Source organism: Calidris pugnax, unplaced genomic scaffold (genome assembly GCF_001431845.1).
Source record: "Calidris pugnax isolate Ruff unplaced genomic scaffold, ASM143184v1 scaffold39, whole genome shotgun sequence".
NCBI lineage: Eukaryota > Metazoa > Chordata > Aves > Charadriiformes > Scolopacidae > Calidris > Calidris pugnax.
Genome location: NW_015090828.1, coordinates 1,882,011 through 1,897,028, shown reverse-complemented (window position 1 = coordinate 1,897,028; position 15,018 = coordinate 1,882,011).

Genomic DNA, 15,018 nt, shown 5'->3' with positions numbered 1-15,018 from the left:
AGATAGATCTTGCCCCACCAGTGAGGGCCTCAAGACCAAAATACCAGACTTTGATTTTCAGTTCAGATAAACTTTTGTTTTATCTCATTTTGCTTTTAATTACTAAAAACAAAACCAGAAACCCTAACAACTAGAAGTTGTTTTGCTTTTGTTGGACTTGATGGGATGTGAAGGTTTTCTTTAAAGGCCATTTTAATTTGAATTATGAGGATGATCTAACAGGTCTCACACAATATGTATGACATACCTACTCCAAAGCATTTCAGGGCCAAAAAGACAAGGCTGTTTTTTCTAATAGGTCACAAAGGTATACTCTAGATTTTACAGATATCACAGAATTGTAGGGGTTGGAAGGGACCTCTGGAGATCATCACCCCCCTGACAAAGCATGTTCACCCAGAGCAGGCTGGACAGGAACACATCCAGGAGGGTTTTGAATATCTCCAGAGAAAGACCTCATACCTTCATTCGTTTCTCTTTACTCATTACCTCAGGACCTAAACCATCACCAAGTGAGCTGTGGTCAGAAGAAACAATAGGAAAACCCACTCACTCTCTACAAGCGCCTTAGCAATCAGGCTGCCCTTTGAAACATATTTCCCAGAACAGCTTTTTCTTTTATCTTATGTACAGTTGTATTTCATGGGAGTTCAAATACAAGAGGTTATGTTTACCCAGGGGGGTGAAATGACACAACCTCAAAACCATCCACAATCTAGTTGGGATTCTTAGACTGAAAGCTCTAATGCTTACTGTGTGGATAAGTACAAATTAGCATAAGTCTCCAGATCATTTTTTACATACTTTTATGTTAAAACCTTTATAGAAAGATACAAGTTTTTATACCTCTAGTTAGCTAAATGCTAAAATAACCTTGTTTATTTCCAAGATCTTTAAAAGGATTATAGCTGTGTCTGTGGGAAGGAAAACCTTGTTCTTACTGATGTCTACAGTCCCTGCAATTAAAAAAAAAATAATAAAAAAAATCACTGAGCCTCACGAATAGCAAAGTTTTCCTGTGATCTTCCTGAAAAGAATTTAAATGAAAGTAACCTTTTGCCTGTTCTGATGCACACAGTTGCTCTGGCAAAGCTCAGACCCTTAAACACCACGAGTTACTAGAACAGAAGTCTTAAAAACATGTCTCATTCTTGGCCTCATAGTTGATCTTTGCAGATGACAAGTGACCAGTGCCAGGTTCAACAATAGTTTCTGTGGTTTCAACACAGGATGTACAATCTAGCATGTTTCCATGCCACCTTGCAACACCCTCTTTTTCTGCACAGGCCAAGTACCACAATCCCCTGAAAGCAATCTGATATACCTTTACATTACTTAGAATATTTTTTTTAATGCTGTCTAAAAGATCAAATCCCTCCAAGGTGCCTCATTCGCTAGTTTATCACCACAAACTTCAGATTCAATCTCTTATATCATCACATTCACAGGGTATAAGAAAGGAGACTGAGAATTTGAGTTTCAGAGGCTGCATTAGTCTATATTCGATTTTCTTTCAGTAAGACTTCTCTAAGATAACTGGCCAACTTGTGAGGGCAAAGGAGAGAAAGGCAGGCAATGTGAGATGAACATAACTCACTGGTACAAAAAATTCAAGGACCTTAATGTCCATTTCAGTGTCCCCTGAAAACACTAAATGATTGTGCTGATACTCAGCACTGGGCTTCTGATACCTGAAGTTAAGTTCCAGCCAGCCACATTTTCTGCCAAAAGCAGCACTCAGATATCAAACATGGTCAGAGGCCAGATATGTTGTCACACTGCATCTTCCTCTGATGGTACTACTGTCAGAATGTGTGGTTAGCCATCTGGATCTGGATGACTTGATCCAGGAGTTTGTTATTAGTTTTTAACTAGTTAGATCAAACATGTTCATAAAATGACACTCTAAGCTAAACAGCACATAAATGAGAAAGGTTACAAGACCAGAAATGTTGGGGAGTGGAATCTTGTTCAGACCAAATACTCTTCCAGCTGTCCAACTTCTACCCAGCCAACTTCCCTACATAAACACTAAGTACAAAACTAGTATTACCAGCTGTTCCAGTAAGGGTTCTAGCATCCTTCTGTCCTCATGGAGGAACAATCCAGCTGTTAGCATATGTCAGCAACTCGAGTGCACATAAAGGCTCTGCAAGCTCTCCCTCAGAGGGGTTTAGCTACTTCTGTTCAAGGTCACCTCTTCTATGGCACCAGTTGTGTAACCTTGGATCAGACTGCTGTGAAAACCATTAAGTTCTGAGAAAGAGCTGTGCAAGAAGTAATTGTGAGAAGTCCTGTCCATGAGGGTCTCTTCCCTTTCACTCATGGTTATGTCAGTTAAGGAAGAGCTTTCAGACACACATGTACCTAGATTCAAGTCACCTGCTTCAGGATGAAGTTAATTATATGAGACTTGAAGAAGACCTTGTGAGGTGTACCTCTATTTTTAGCAGTTCTTTTTCTTCCCTTTAAAAATTCCATTCACTGTCACTAAGTTTCACACATTTTGCCATTCCACGGTGCTTTTTATAATGCCAAAGCACTGTACATAGAACTAGCTTCGCAACCAGAAAGGTCAACTAAGGACTGCAGTGCCAAAAGCTGGTTCATTTTATTTCTTCAAAAGGTAGCTCATCTGATTGGAAAATATGCTTTGCAAAGTTATTCTTAACTGACCATCTATACTATATTCTTCATGAATGAATATTAACTGTTTCTCTGAGTTGCTCCAGACATTAGACAAGCTGTTTTCCTTCTATCCTGATTGAAATGGACTAGGGGAAGCTGTGATTTACAGTGTTCAGTTTCACTCTGGAGCATTTATCCACCTACAGTATTACTGCTAATATTTGTTTGTATTGCAAAAGTAACACAAATACTGTCCTCAGTGCAAGTTGCCCTGCTGTTCCCTTCTGTCCCTTTGAACTCTGGACACTACTGTTCTCAAACTTGCTTTGCGGAGCTGCTGCCATTTTTGACCTCATTATACTTGCTGTGTGTGGCAGCACCAGTATGGGAAAATAACTAATAGGAGCAGCAGAGCCTACCTCCCTGAGCTCCCATAGAAGCTATAAGCAACTGCAGTAAAGAACAAAAGTCCAGATATGCAGCAACATCCTGGTGCTAGGTTCTGTACAAACATAAGCCAGGGAAGAATAATTTTCACAGCAAGAGTTATGAGTAGGCTGAAGAGTGAAATTATCCCTAGATTACATGAAAGAGTAAAGACTTCATTATTCAGATATGAGGTCAAGACCTTCATGAAAACACGGACTGCAAGAGAAGTTCTCATCATACTTTCTGTTGTGAGAAAAGTATTCAGCAAAACTGGGAGCTATTATAAGATTACTAAACCTCTTTACATTACAGTTCAGGTAGGTGAAGTGTGAAGATTCAATAATACCCTCTCTCATATGATATTTGTTTTTTTTTTTAAAGTGGCTCTGACATTTTACCTTAGAGGCATGAAATTGCATGCATTAAACTACTTGATGTAGGGGATTGAATTTGCCAAGATTTTCCATTGGTTTTGCCACTTTGTCAGCCATACACTTTTGGTATACTACATCTTTAAGCGTTCATGAAAATAACTTGTCACATGAATTCTCCCTTTGCATGTAGTTTGTGTATGAGTATTTAATATGAAAGGAAAGGAAGTTCTTCACAGCAGCATCACATTTTGACTCTAGGTGTAACACTCCTGTTTTGCCAAACAGCTTTCACTAAGACATTTAAACACATATCAGAAACTTTAAGAATTATTTCAGTCATGAACAGCTTCCACATTATACTCCTGCATACAAATTTTATAGAACTTGTGTGATCTGACTGCAGAATAGATTTTTGATTAATCAGAACTAAGGTTTTAATAATGAAACAGCAGGTGGGGTAACCACAAAATTAAAACTCTTAACAGCCTCAGAATAATACAGTCATAAATATAAAAGAGTTCAAAACACGTTTGCATTTGTGAAAAACGTCTTCAACAGCTTACTCTGTTCCCAGAAGAGGGCGATGTTTCTGTAGGTTGATAAATACCTCTCAGATTCTAGCTGTATTTCCCACTTTTCGGGGGAGGCACATAGTGTCTCCCATGACAAAGGCTTACCTTTCCCTTTGGAAGTAGCTGCTGCTCTTCTAGAAGTAATTTCTCCTAGGAGGAGGCCGTCTCCTACAGATGTGGGAGGATCTTGTTCAGTGACTGCACATGCACTTTGATCAGCTGTTAAACACCAGGTATTTCCCATTGAGGAGAATATCTGTAAGAAAATGGTAAAAGAGGCTTGTCATAACCTTGCCATTTGAATGACCACCTTTTGTTCCCACGAACGTTTGAGCCAGTTCTGTCCTTTCAATTAGTAGCAGGTTGGGGGTTTTTTTTCCTGACTTTTTCCCCCTTTTTTCTTTCTTTTTCTTTTTTTTTTTTTTAAGGCAAACTTTTCTATGCAATTTAAGGGTATAAAAAAATTAAAATCCAGTTTGCAAATCCATTCTCACTGTAATTTATACTACTGAGGCTTAAACTGCCACTAGATTGGCATTGTATGACAGTAATTGAAGCCGATTAAGTTAAGGGCTCAAAAGCTATACTAATGAGAAAGAAATCAGTCCAGGTATTGCAGCAAAGTTTCAGATGTTTTCAAAACAGTGACCCACTTTTCCTAGCTGAAGGGAAGTTTCTGCTTCAAACAGAGGTTGCAGAAGCATCTCCAGGCCTAAACTGCTGTCTCACACATGCAGGGACTATGATTTACCCCTAGAATTTGGTCTCTTCTGCCTTTTTTTCATTATATATAATGTTGGCTCTGGGGTTTTGTGCACTGTTTAATACTTTTTCTTTTATATAAAAATACCTACTACCTATATACACACACATATATAAATACCCACTACTGAGGTATCTCCTCATGAAATATCCAACTTTTTGTGAAACTATTATCCAAAACCAAAATAACCTATGGACTATTATTTGTATCCATAGAATGATTTAAGTTTACATTATCGACTCCTCTTTGCTTTCAACCTTGTGTATTCAGGAAAAGAAACGGAAACCCTTGCTTTTGTCAGCAAATTTCTTACACCACTGACTTCTACATAAAAGGTGAAAAGCTAGAACATTAGACAGATACATTTCTTTCAAAAACAAGACAAGACATAATCTATTTCCTAAAAAAACAAAACAAAAAAAAAAGCAAAAAGCTGAGTGGTAAGAGGGAATTGTACCGAAGCAGAGACAATAAATGGATAATGGAAAAGTTAGGGCAGGATGAAGTCACATTCCTAAGAGTCATGAGATTATGAATAGGAAAGATTAGCTGCTGCTCTTCATAACTATTTAAAACTGGGACTGAAGCTAGCATGGATCAGCTGCTCCCACACAGCAGAACAGCAGAGGGACAGACTACTTCTTCAGAATAGCTCAAGTACTCCTTGATGATCCACCAACAAAGAAAAAAAAATTAAAACAAAAACCAAGATAAACCCAAGGGGAAAAAAATTAAACCAGAGGGAGCTTCAAGAGAAAGGACCACAATAATTGCTCTCAAAAAAAATCACAGAAGCAATACAACCCACAAACTTCGAGAAATCAAAGGCTAATGATTAAACATATTTATATGGTTTGAATCTCATGAAGTTGATGATGAAGGATGGAGAGTTTGTCAAGGGCCTGTCCTGAACAATGGAAAAGCACGGGAGCAGTTGTCATAACAGGATATTCCTACCATGGTATGAGAAGGTTTCTACAATTGGTAGACAATGAGTATCTAAGGATTTTCTCTTATAAGAAGGGGAGGGGTTGAATTCTTGGCAGTTTCCCTAAAATATTCTTAAATATTGGAGAGGCCATGTGTATGATTGACTAGGCCACGAAACAAAACCAGGCCATCTCTTCTTTTCAGACACAACCACTGCGTTAACCCTAACATCCTGTTGTAGGTGGACATTAATTGTGTTTAGAGCACATGTGTCTACAATGTCCCATCAGCATCCTGGTTTGTCTGCCCTCTGCCATTTCATCCCCTGACTACTAGTTTAATGAGATTAATCAGAACACTTCAACCTGCACCATACCAGTACACAGATCCAAGTCTATACAATCCAGAATCTTAGATATAAGAGAAAACACTAGTAAATTATGTTAAGATGACAACAGACAAGTAACTAGGTAAGGCAGGGATAGCTAATAAAGCTCTGACTGCTTTTGTTTAATCACAAAGCTCCTGCACAAGACACTCAACCCAAGAATACTCCCTAAAGATGCATAGGCAGGTAGTTAACACCCACGATACCAGCAGGTGACTTTGAAGAATATGTATTGTTTGGACTTAATTGAAGACCAGTATATTGTGTATCTATTTTCCATGCAATGCAAGTGGCTTCTGAAACACAGATGTTTATCTCACTTTTCTCATAAACTGGAAACAAATGTGTTTTAAATTAATGTAACGTAAAATTAGGTTCAGACAGCAAATATCTTCAAGTGGAACTCAAAGGCAGTGAAGGATCAGCTTGTGGTTTGTAAATGGCATAGCCATGCAAAATATCTGCCAACAGAGATGGAGAATGAAACATATTCAATTTTCCCATTTCATTCATTTTTAAAGAACCAAGCTGTAACATCTGTACAATTTAAAAGGTGCTATATAAAGAGAGGAATGGATCCAAATCACTGTCCAAGTAGGAAAGTTTACTTCATTTTGAAGAATTCTGTTTAGTTTTAATGAGTTTTGGATGTGGAAATGGGAGAATTGACTGCCAGATTGAATTTATTTCACACTGTCTGAACTCTTTTCCCCAGAGGGCCACAGGATTCTGACTAAAAGTGGATAGAGTAATAAGAAGTAGAAAGGGTCTGACCTGTCCATTGTACCATGTTAATGCAGTGTAACCACTCTGTTTTACTATGAGTGAACCAAGATCAGAATTCTACAATTTTTTTGGTTAAAAATGCTTATAAAAAAACCTAAATAAAACCAGTGTGTATATTAATTCATAAAATAACCAAAATAGGAGGAGCTTGAAGGTACAATCCAAGTAATATCCATGTAATCCATCATTCAGCCTTTATCACACTTTCAATATTGCTGTATTCCTGGCCTTTCCAGAAGCTGCTAATAACCTCAATGATATTGATTAAAAGGAGGAGGTAACTGCAAAACAGAGAAAACAGGATGAAAACACCAACTCATTTCACACAGATTATCCAGCTGCTGATGGCTGCTAATCAATTCTGGTTATGCAAGAGCCAATGAGAACAAATCTAAAGTCCCCCTTAGATTTGTGTTACTGAATAGTCCCTTAGAAGTTCACCTTCAATAGAAAAGTCAGTTTGCTTAAGTGTTTTATATCCTTTCCAAAGTGACAATCAACCTTGACCTAACTCGGAAAGCTTCCAGCCAGACCTTTCAGAAGGTACAAAAAAAAATACAAAGAGCAGCAGCGCCAAAGGGGCTTCTGATTCAAAGAAAAGCATGAACAGATACCAGAGGAGACTGTACAAAACTGCAAGCAAGCACTGCAATAATTTTTGCCTCTTTACAGAAAGAAAGTGTTCTGACATTGAATGACAAAATTACTTGTTAAAAATAACATAGGGAATCTATTATAGATCTGGAAATGAAATTCAGACCTACTCAAGACCAGCCCTAAATCAAAACTTCTGTTGTTTCACATTCAGTGTCTTGCAGGACTGCACATTTCCAGTTCCTCCAGTTTCCATATTAAAACGGTATTGTAGCTTAGAGTAAATTTTTTAATACCTGAAGTGGTATCACAAGCAACTGTCAATACAGTTCCTTATATCTAGACACATAAATCCACATGAAATGTACAGAATACTCATGTCACTTCACTTTTCATTGACAGAATGCACCCTTCTGACCTCTCTGGAATAAAAGGTATTTGTCAAAATCACTTAAAACACACCTCTCACACAGTACTTTGGTGTTTCTGTGAAGACTGGCAGGTTTACATGTCCAAGTACTACTCTGGCAGGGTACTAGTCAGTTGTAACTGGACCACAGGCCCAGAGAAAACAGCTAGAGCATTCCAAAATACTGTGCCTAACGGATTGCATTCTACTTGTTCAAAAAGAGGGGAAAGACAAAGGGAATTATATCTATTTCCTCATAAGTAACTATTGCAGTAAGTGTTCCAAATGCAACATGAGTGTAAAGATCAAAAGAGAAAACTGACTCAAGACTAACAGCATTTCAATACTGAGCATTGTCAAGCCACAGCTTTCCAGGCAGGATCACACTTTATCCTCTGGTTTGACTAGATGTGGCAAGACAACTTGCAATGAAGCAGGTAAGAAAAAAATGTGCCTGTGACCCTTGAGACCAGTAGGTGTCATTTTGTAAGCGGAAGAGCTTCCATGTGTATCACATTTCACATGCTGTAAGAAGTTCTCTATATCCTGCAGCTCAATAGTCAAGCCTAATAACACATTTGACCTTTACAAATATACAAACAGGAGGCAGAAGAGATTATTTTAATCAGATCTGAATGCACATGAGGGCAACATGCAATCATATGGATTATGCAATTATGCTTCTATCTAACATTTCAGGGGAAATCAACTCGGGGAACTAAGGAAGATTCCTGTTGCAATTGCCACAAAGCACAATAGCACTAAGATTATAATATAAATACATTTTATGAAATACACAAACACTTCCATTGACAAAAAAAGCCACAAATCCAAACACCTGTGACTATGACACTTAGATATATGACAGCGCATGTCCCACTGCTGTGTTTCAAACAGAACTTCACAAGCTCACTGATCTCTTCGCTGCATAGATTGGATATGTTTGCAATCACTTTTGCTGCAAGATTCCTCCCCACCTCTGGACTGGGTGGGGAGCAAGAGCTCAAAAAGGCGGTATAGAAAAAAAAAATACACATTCTCATTCCAGTGGAGTAACACAAAGAGCACAGAAAAACCTGCTTCTTGTGCTAGCTCTACCATCACAAACCATAATCCCCTACCCCTTGTGAGAGCCTCCACATACATATATTAGGAATCGGAACAGATAACTATTGGATATGCCTTCGGGTGTTTTGCGCATGAAGGGCTACACTAAATACTAAATACACTAAAGACTCAATGAAAAGAAAGATGGCAATGTCTTTCCACAAACAGCCAGTGAAATAAAAGATTGAACCAGACAACAAGCCAGTAGATTCCATGGCCTTCAACAGAATTTTAACGAACCATTAACAGCAGCAAGTAGTTCCAAAGGGGATAGAAAAAATTATAAAGATCACTGAGCAGTAACTAATCCAAGAACAAAACAGCACAGGGCTAGATTCTAGTCTTCATGCTGATCTCTTGGCTGTGGTGGAAATGACCAAAATCCCTGTCAGGGCAGGACTAGAAAGGCAGCCAGTTTATGGGCTGGGAGGTCAGATAAGAGAAGTAAACTTTAACTATGCTGCTTGAGGCTTTTACTTTCCTATTTTAGCCAGAACCCTTATAAGGGCATATCTACATAAAGTCTTCCACCGTGTTCCTAGAGTACAAAACATACCTACCAGATTTTGTCTATGGCTACCCTAAAGCGCAATATTCCCACCGGATCACTGAAGTTAGCATAAGGCGTACATTAGGTGTTGCTCCTGACCACATATGCTCAGTTTACCGATTTGCTTATACTTTTGATCAAGCTACACCAAAGTTCTCTTCTGACCCTTCCTCATTTCCAATCCTTTTTAATGATCCAGTAGAACAAGGCACAGTAAAAATTTTGTTTCTCACTCAGAAATTAAATTGTTTTCTATAGCAACAATACAGAAATGTTGCTAATATTCTGGGAGACAGGAATTGGCAATTAAATTCATTTTTATAAAAACTTTCATTTTGTTAGATGAAAAGGGGGCTGGTAGGATAAGGGAAGACATAATTACAATTACAGGTTAAGGGAAATATACCTCAAACAGCTATTTGGTGGGGGGTTTTGTTTGGATTTTATTTTAAACCTCTATTGAAATATCTACTTAATTCAATAAAGGAAGAAGACATCTATCAGCTATTTGCAGTAGATACCCTACACATTGGGTCTGAAATGAAACAAAAGGGTTTAAAAGGATAAAAAGGAGACTTACGTTACTCAGGGAAAAAGCCACTGATGGATAACTGTTATTGAACCAGAAAGAAATAATGAGGCCATGGTTAGCAAGTGAAAAAGATGGAGTTAAGAACGATCATTTAGAAGACAGTGACACATCGGGTGGGGATCCTTCCCTTCTTGCTCTGAGAATACAAAAGACATAATAAACAAGAAAGATTCACATACTTGAGTTCCTCCTAAGAAGAAACATGAAGTAAATTGCAACATGAAGTAAATTGCAACCTGCGAGACCTGGTCTAATCAGGAAACTGACAGAACTACTTAACTTTCAGAACAAAGTCTATAGAAAGGATGGATTCTTATATACAGAAAAGGGTGTAGAAATCTATTCTGGGAGGAGAAGCAGCCCAAGGCAGAAGAAAGGAAAGATGTATGCATGCTGACTGCAGCAACACTGCCAATTTGTACTGAATTGAAAGATATATGGTTGGAATATTATGGGAAATTGCAGTAGAGCTCCAGGGCAAGATAAGAAGTCAGACCTGGAAATCTTCAGGAGAGGTTAGGAAAGGAAAAAGCTAGAACAGTGAAGGGTTTGTATGATGTACATGCTAGATGGGATAAAAATTGCAGAATGATATTGAAAGGAAGCATTTTTCCTGCGATGCTGTAAGACTGTTCACAGCCACTTCCTGCTTGACATTAAGAAATGAACAGAAATCATGTGCTTCAAAAAATAGCAGGTAGCTGATCAAAATGTGATGAAAGCTAACAGGATTTGAAGACATATTTACAAAATGGCACTGCAAATTTATTTCATTCTCTTAAAGCAAATATTTCAGGCATATATAAAATTGAGAGATCTGCCTGAATCAAATCCCTTTTAGAAAAAATGCTGAGAATACATTTACATTTTGAGCAATTCATCACTCAGGAGTGAAACAATAGACAGCAAGCCCAGTGCAACCTCAAGACAGAAGAGTTGCAGGGACTTTCTAGCTCTCAAGAAAAACAAAACAAACCCCAAACAAACCATATTCTGTCTGTTTTCTTAGCCTTTACTGGAAGATGGGACCTCAGACACTGGAAATGCCAATGGGAAAGGCATGCGAGACCTCAGAACAATAATGCTACTGTGAATGCATGGGTGAGCAAGGTAGTGGTGGTAGGGGGTTACGTTTGCAAAGATGAGATTTATTCTTTCTGCAAAAGGACCAATTCTAATTCTGAACTGACTCACTCCGAGACCAGAAATGTTAATATCCAGACAACTAGGTACTATAACCTCTATTAGTAGAGCCCAATTAATATTTTGCCACTTCTAGATTTATCTAAAACCACTGACAAGTTATTTGAGGATGCCACAGCTATCTCAGAAGCCAGGCTAATATTTTATTACTGAGTAGTTTGTCAAGCCTTCACAGCTTGTTACTTCCCCACTGCCTTCAACACATTCACCCAAAAGAGGACAGCCTGGTAATAGTCAGGGCAAGTGCCAAAGATAAAACCTTCTACATTTCATTTCATCTACTTCACATATGAATTTCCCAATTCATATGTGATAAGATTTAGAATATGTAATTTTCAGTTACTGACAAAAACATACAGAAGCCCATTAAGATAGTCTTATTAGTGTGGTAGTATATTGCAATTATAACTTTGGACTTTGCTATTAAGCAACAGCAATGTCAAATAAATATTTTAATTTAATAAAAATAGCATGTATTTATTTTCCTCTCAAATCAAGAAATGAAAAGTCTTTTCACATGAAATGTTTCCCATTCATATGTTACAAAAAATTTCTGACATACTTGTTTCCTGCCTGCCTTTCTGCAAAGCTATTTTAAAATCTGTAATCTGTGATCAGCATTCATTCTAGTTATATTCTTATGTCACCGTTTAAAAGAAAAGGCAAGCCCTCAGTCTGGAGCAGTCTACCTACCAAGCTGCCTTGGAATCATGAGTCTTAAAAAGCCTGCAAATTTCACCTACCGAGGAGTGATGAGCACAGGTGCCAGAAACCTCTAGTTTGTCAGGCTTTCTATGGCTTGTCAACCTGCCAGGCAGCTTGCCAAAGGCTGAGGCAGGGGAGCCAGCAAGAAACCCAGCAGGAATCTGACAGAGCCCTACCTCAGCTTTGCTGAAATGAAAATGGTTTGTGCAAAATGTTCTGATTTCAGCAAACCAACAAGTTCCAATGAAGCTGCACAGTGATTTGTTACTTTAAAAGAACAGGCTATGACTGAGGTGGTCCTTTCCTATATTCCTATGAAGAAAATGTTTTACAAGAACTTTCCTGGTCAGCCTTACTCAAACTAAGCCACAGAATCATCTTCTTCTCCAGGTCACCTTCATATAAGGAAACTCACATTGTATAAACAGATTCAACTCCTGTGTAAGACAGACATCCTTTTCCTCTCTCACATTTTCCATACAAGATGGCATATTTATTTTGGTGCTAAACTGTTCTTTCAGACTGGGTCAGTGGTATTTCACACCACCAATGAACCAGATTCGTAGCTTTTCTGCCAGCCTTCCCTAGTACTGTCTTTTGGGTTCTTGTCCAGACTCGATTCTTTGGTGGGAACAAACTTGAAAATACCAAAAAAAAAAAAAAACCCCCAAAAAAAAAAAAAAGAAAAAAAACAAAACCAAAAACCCCAAACCCCTGCCCTTGGTGGGTCCCTGCATGTCCCCTGTGTCCCTCAGCTGCTCCCCAGGCAGGGCTGGCCCCCGCAGCCTGGTAAGGGGGGGGATTAAGGCATCATCGGGGCTCCCAGTGGTGTCTGCGCCAGCTGCCTTGGCTGTGAGTGATGCAAAGTGCTGTTGAACACTCACTTTACACCTTCCCTTGCTCTGTTTCTCCGCTCTGCAGCCAAGCTTGAGAGTAATGCTCAGCTTTTACCCTGGGATTTCTCAGTGGTGGGTTCTAGGGCTCTGTAAAGACTGGTCGCCCTCTCCCTTTGGGGACACAGAATCACAGAATCTTAGTGGTTGGAAGGGACCTCTGAGATCATCGAGTCCAACCTCAAAAAAAACCAAAAAAAAAAAAAAACCCACCAAAAAAAAAAAAACGAGCAGAAAACCAGAACCAATTACCTGGAAATTGAGTAGGGCTTTGATTTAATTCCTTTCCTGCCCAGCCCCTCTTTGCCTTCCAAGTTGCTATTAACTGGTTCATTTCAGCTGTAAAGGTTTTTTAAGCAGAAGGGAAGGAAAGTTCTGAATCAACAGTGGAAATGTATACTGAGGGCCAAAGGGGACCAAAGAACAGTCCTGATCCTTGGCTTATCCAGAGTCGGCTTTGTTACCGAGAACAGTTCTTGTTCAACAAGAGTATAAAACAGAAGACTGGAGGGATGGTAAAGCAACACAGAAATAAAACTTTCAAATGTGCCTTTAACTCAATGTTTTCTTAATCCCAAAGATCCATGATATAACTTTAAGGGTTTCCAGATTATTTTTTTTTTTCCTGTACACACCTTGATCTTAAGGATTGCTAAAACCTTTGAAATATAACCAGAGTTGTCAGGTATTACATTAGCCTCCAGAGAAGACAAGGCACTACAGAAAAAAATACTAGCATTATCAAATCAGAAACATCCATTGTGATAACATTAATTATTCTAAACTGATTGTCTGTCTTAGGGCACCAATGTTCCATTAAACGCTTTCATCTTGGTCAAAGACTCATTAAAGCATGTCACTGAGATATTCTGAAGATCAGCATAAATAGTGAAAGGTCAAACGCTTCTCTGAAGTCTGCCCAAGTAACTCTGAAACTATTGAGACTACAGAATTTGGTCTATAAAAGGTCTGGTCACTCCATGATGGATGTGTTAAACTCACTGTGCAACACCAGTAATCGCCCGAAGTTGGTCTAAGCCAACAGGTGGAATGCAACTGAACAGCACACCCTCACGATGGAAGGCAGCTTGCAAAAGATGAGATGAAACACCAGAGACACAGTATTCCTATTGAAAGGGAACTAATACACATTATTTTTTTACTGATGTGATTCATATCAGATCTAAATGCACTGTAGGAATTTGATAAACAGAATGCTAAGCAGTTGAAGAATAACGTGCTGGTGAGTATCACATTTAATCTCACTTCCTTTAAAATCTTGCATAACTGCAGCATTCTTACATCATTTGGCAATAGCTTGGGTCAAGGCCTCACAGCCTAAGATGTGGGCACTCTCAACATTCAGGTTTTCATGGTCTGGCTTTCACGGCAAACTTCATCCCTGGCCATTGTTGTGGATTTGCACATGTGGATATAGTGATGATGGGGTAGGAGGTTGCTCAGCTTTTCCCGAATAAACAGTATTGTACAGAGGTTCCATTTTGCCATTACACTAACTAGTATATATCCAACATGCCAGCATCAGCATTCACCAAAAAAAGGATTTCTAGAAAAAATGATCTGAAAAACATGCATTTTTAAGAGGATGGAAACATATACAGGGATGAATGCGTGTAACAATTCCAAAGATATGTGACTGCATGGAGTGTACTGTGTTGATGAAGAAACATTGTAATTACAAAACCCTATAATCTGAAACAGGGCTAGCTGATTTCTGTAATGGTGTAATTCTGCTGTTTTTAACATTACATTATGTACCGATGATATCTGATTAGGTAATTTACATAGAGCGATTTGACAGGAATTTTAAAATATCCTTATTACTTTATGTATCTATTAGAAAGGATCATTTCTATTTTACTAATTATGCAATGAGGCAAGGACTCTGATATCTGTCAGAATATGAATCCAACAGACTACAATTTAATTTCAAAGTACTTGCTACTCAGTAGAGACTCAAGTGAGAATTTTTTTCAAAGTCCTCCAAATACATGATTTTTAAATTGGAGGGATTCAACCTTTTAAATGGCTAAATTTTACTAAACCAGCTCTCAGACTACTCAAGATTTTCTGC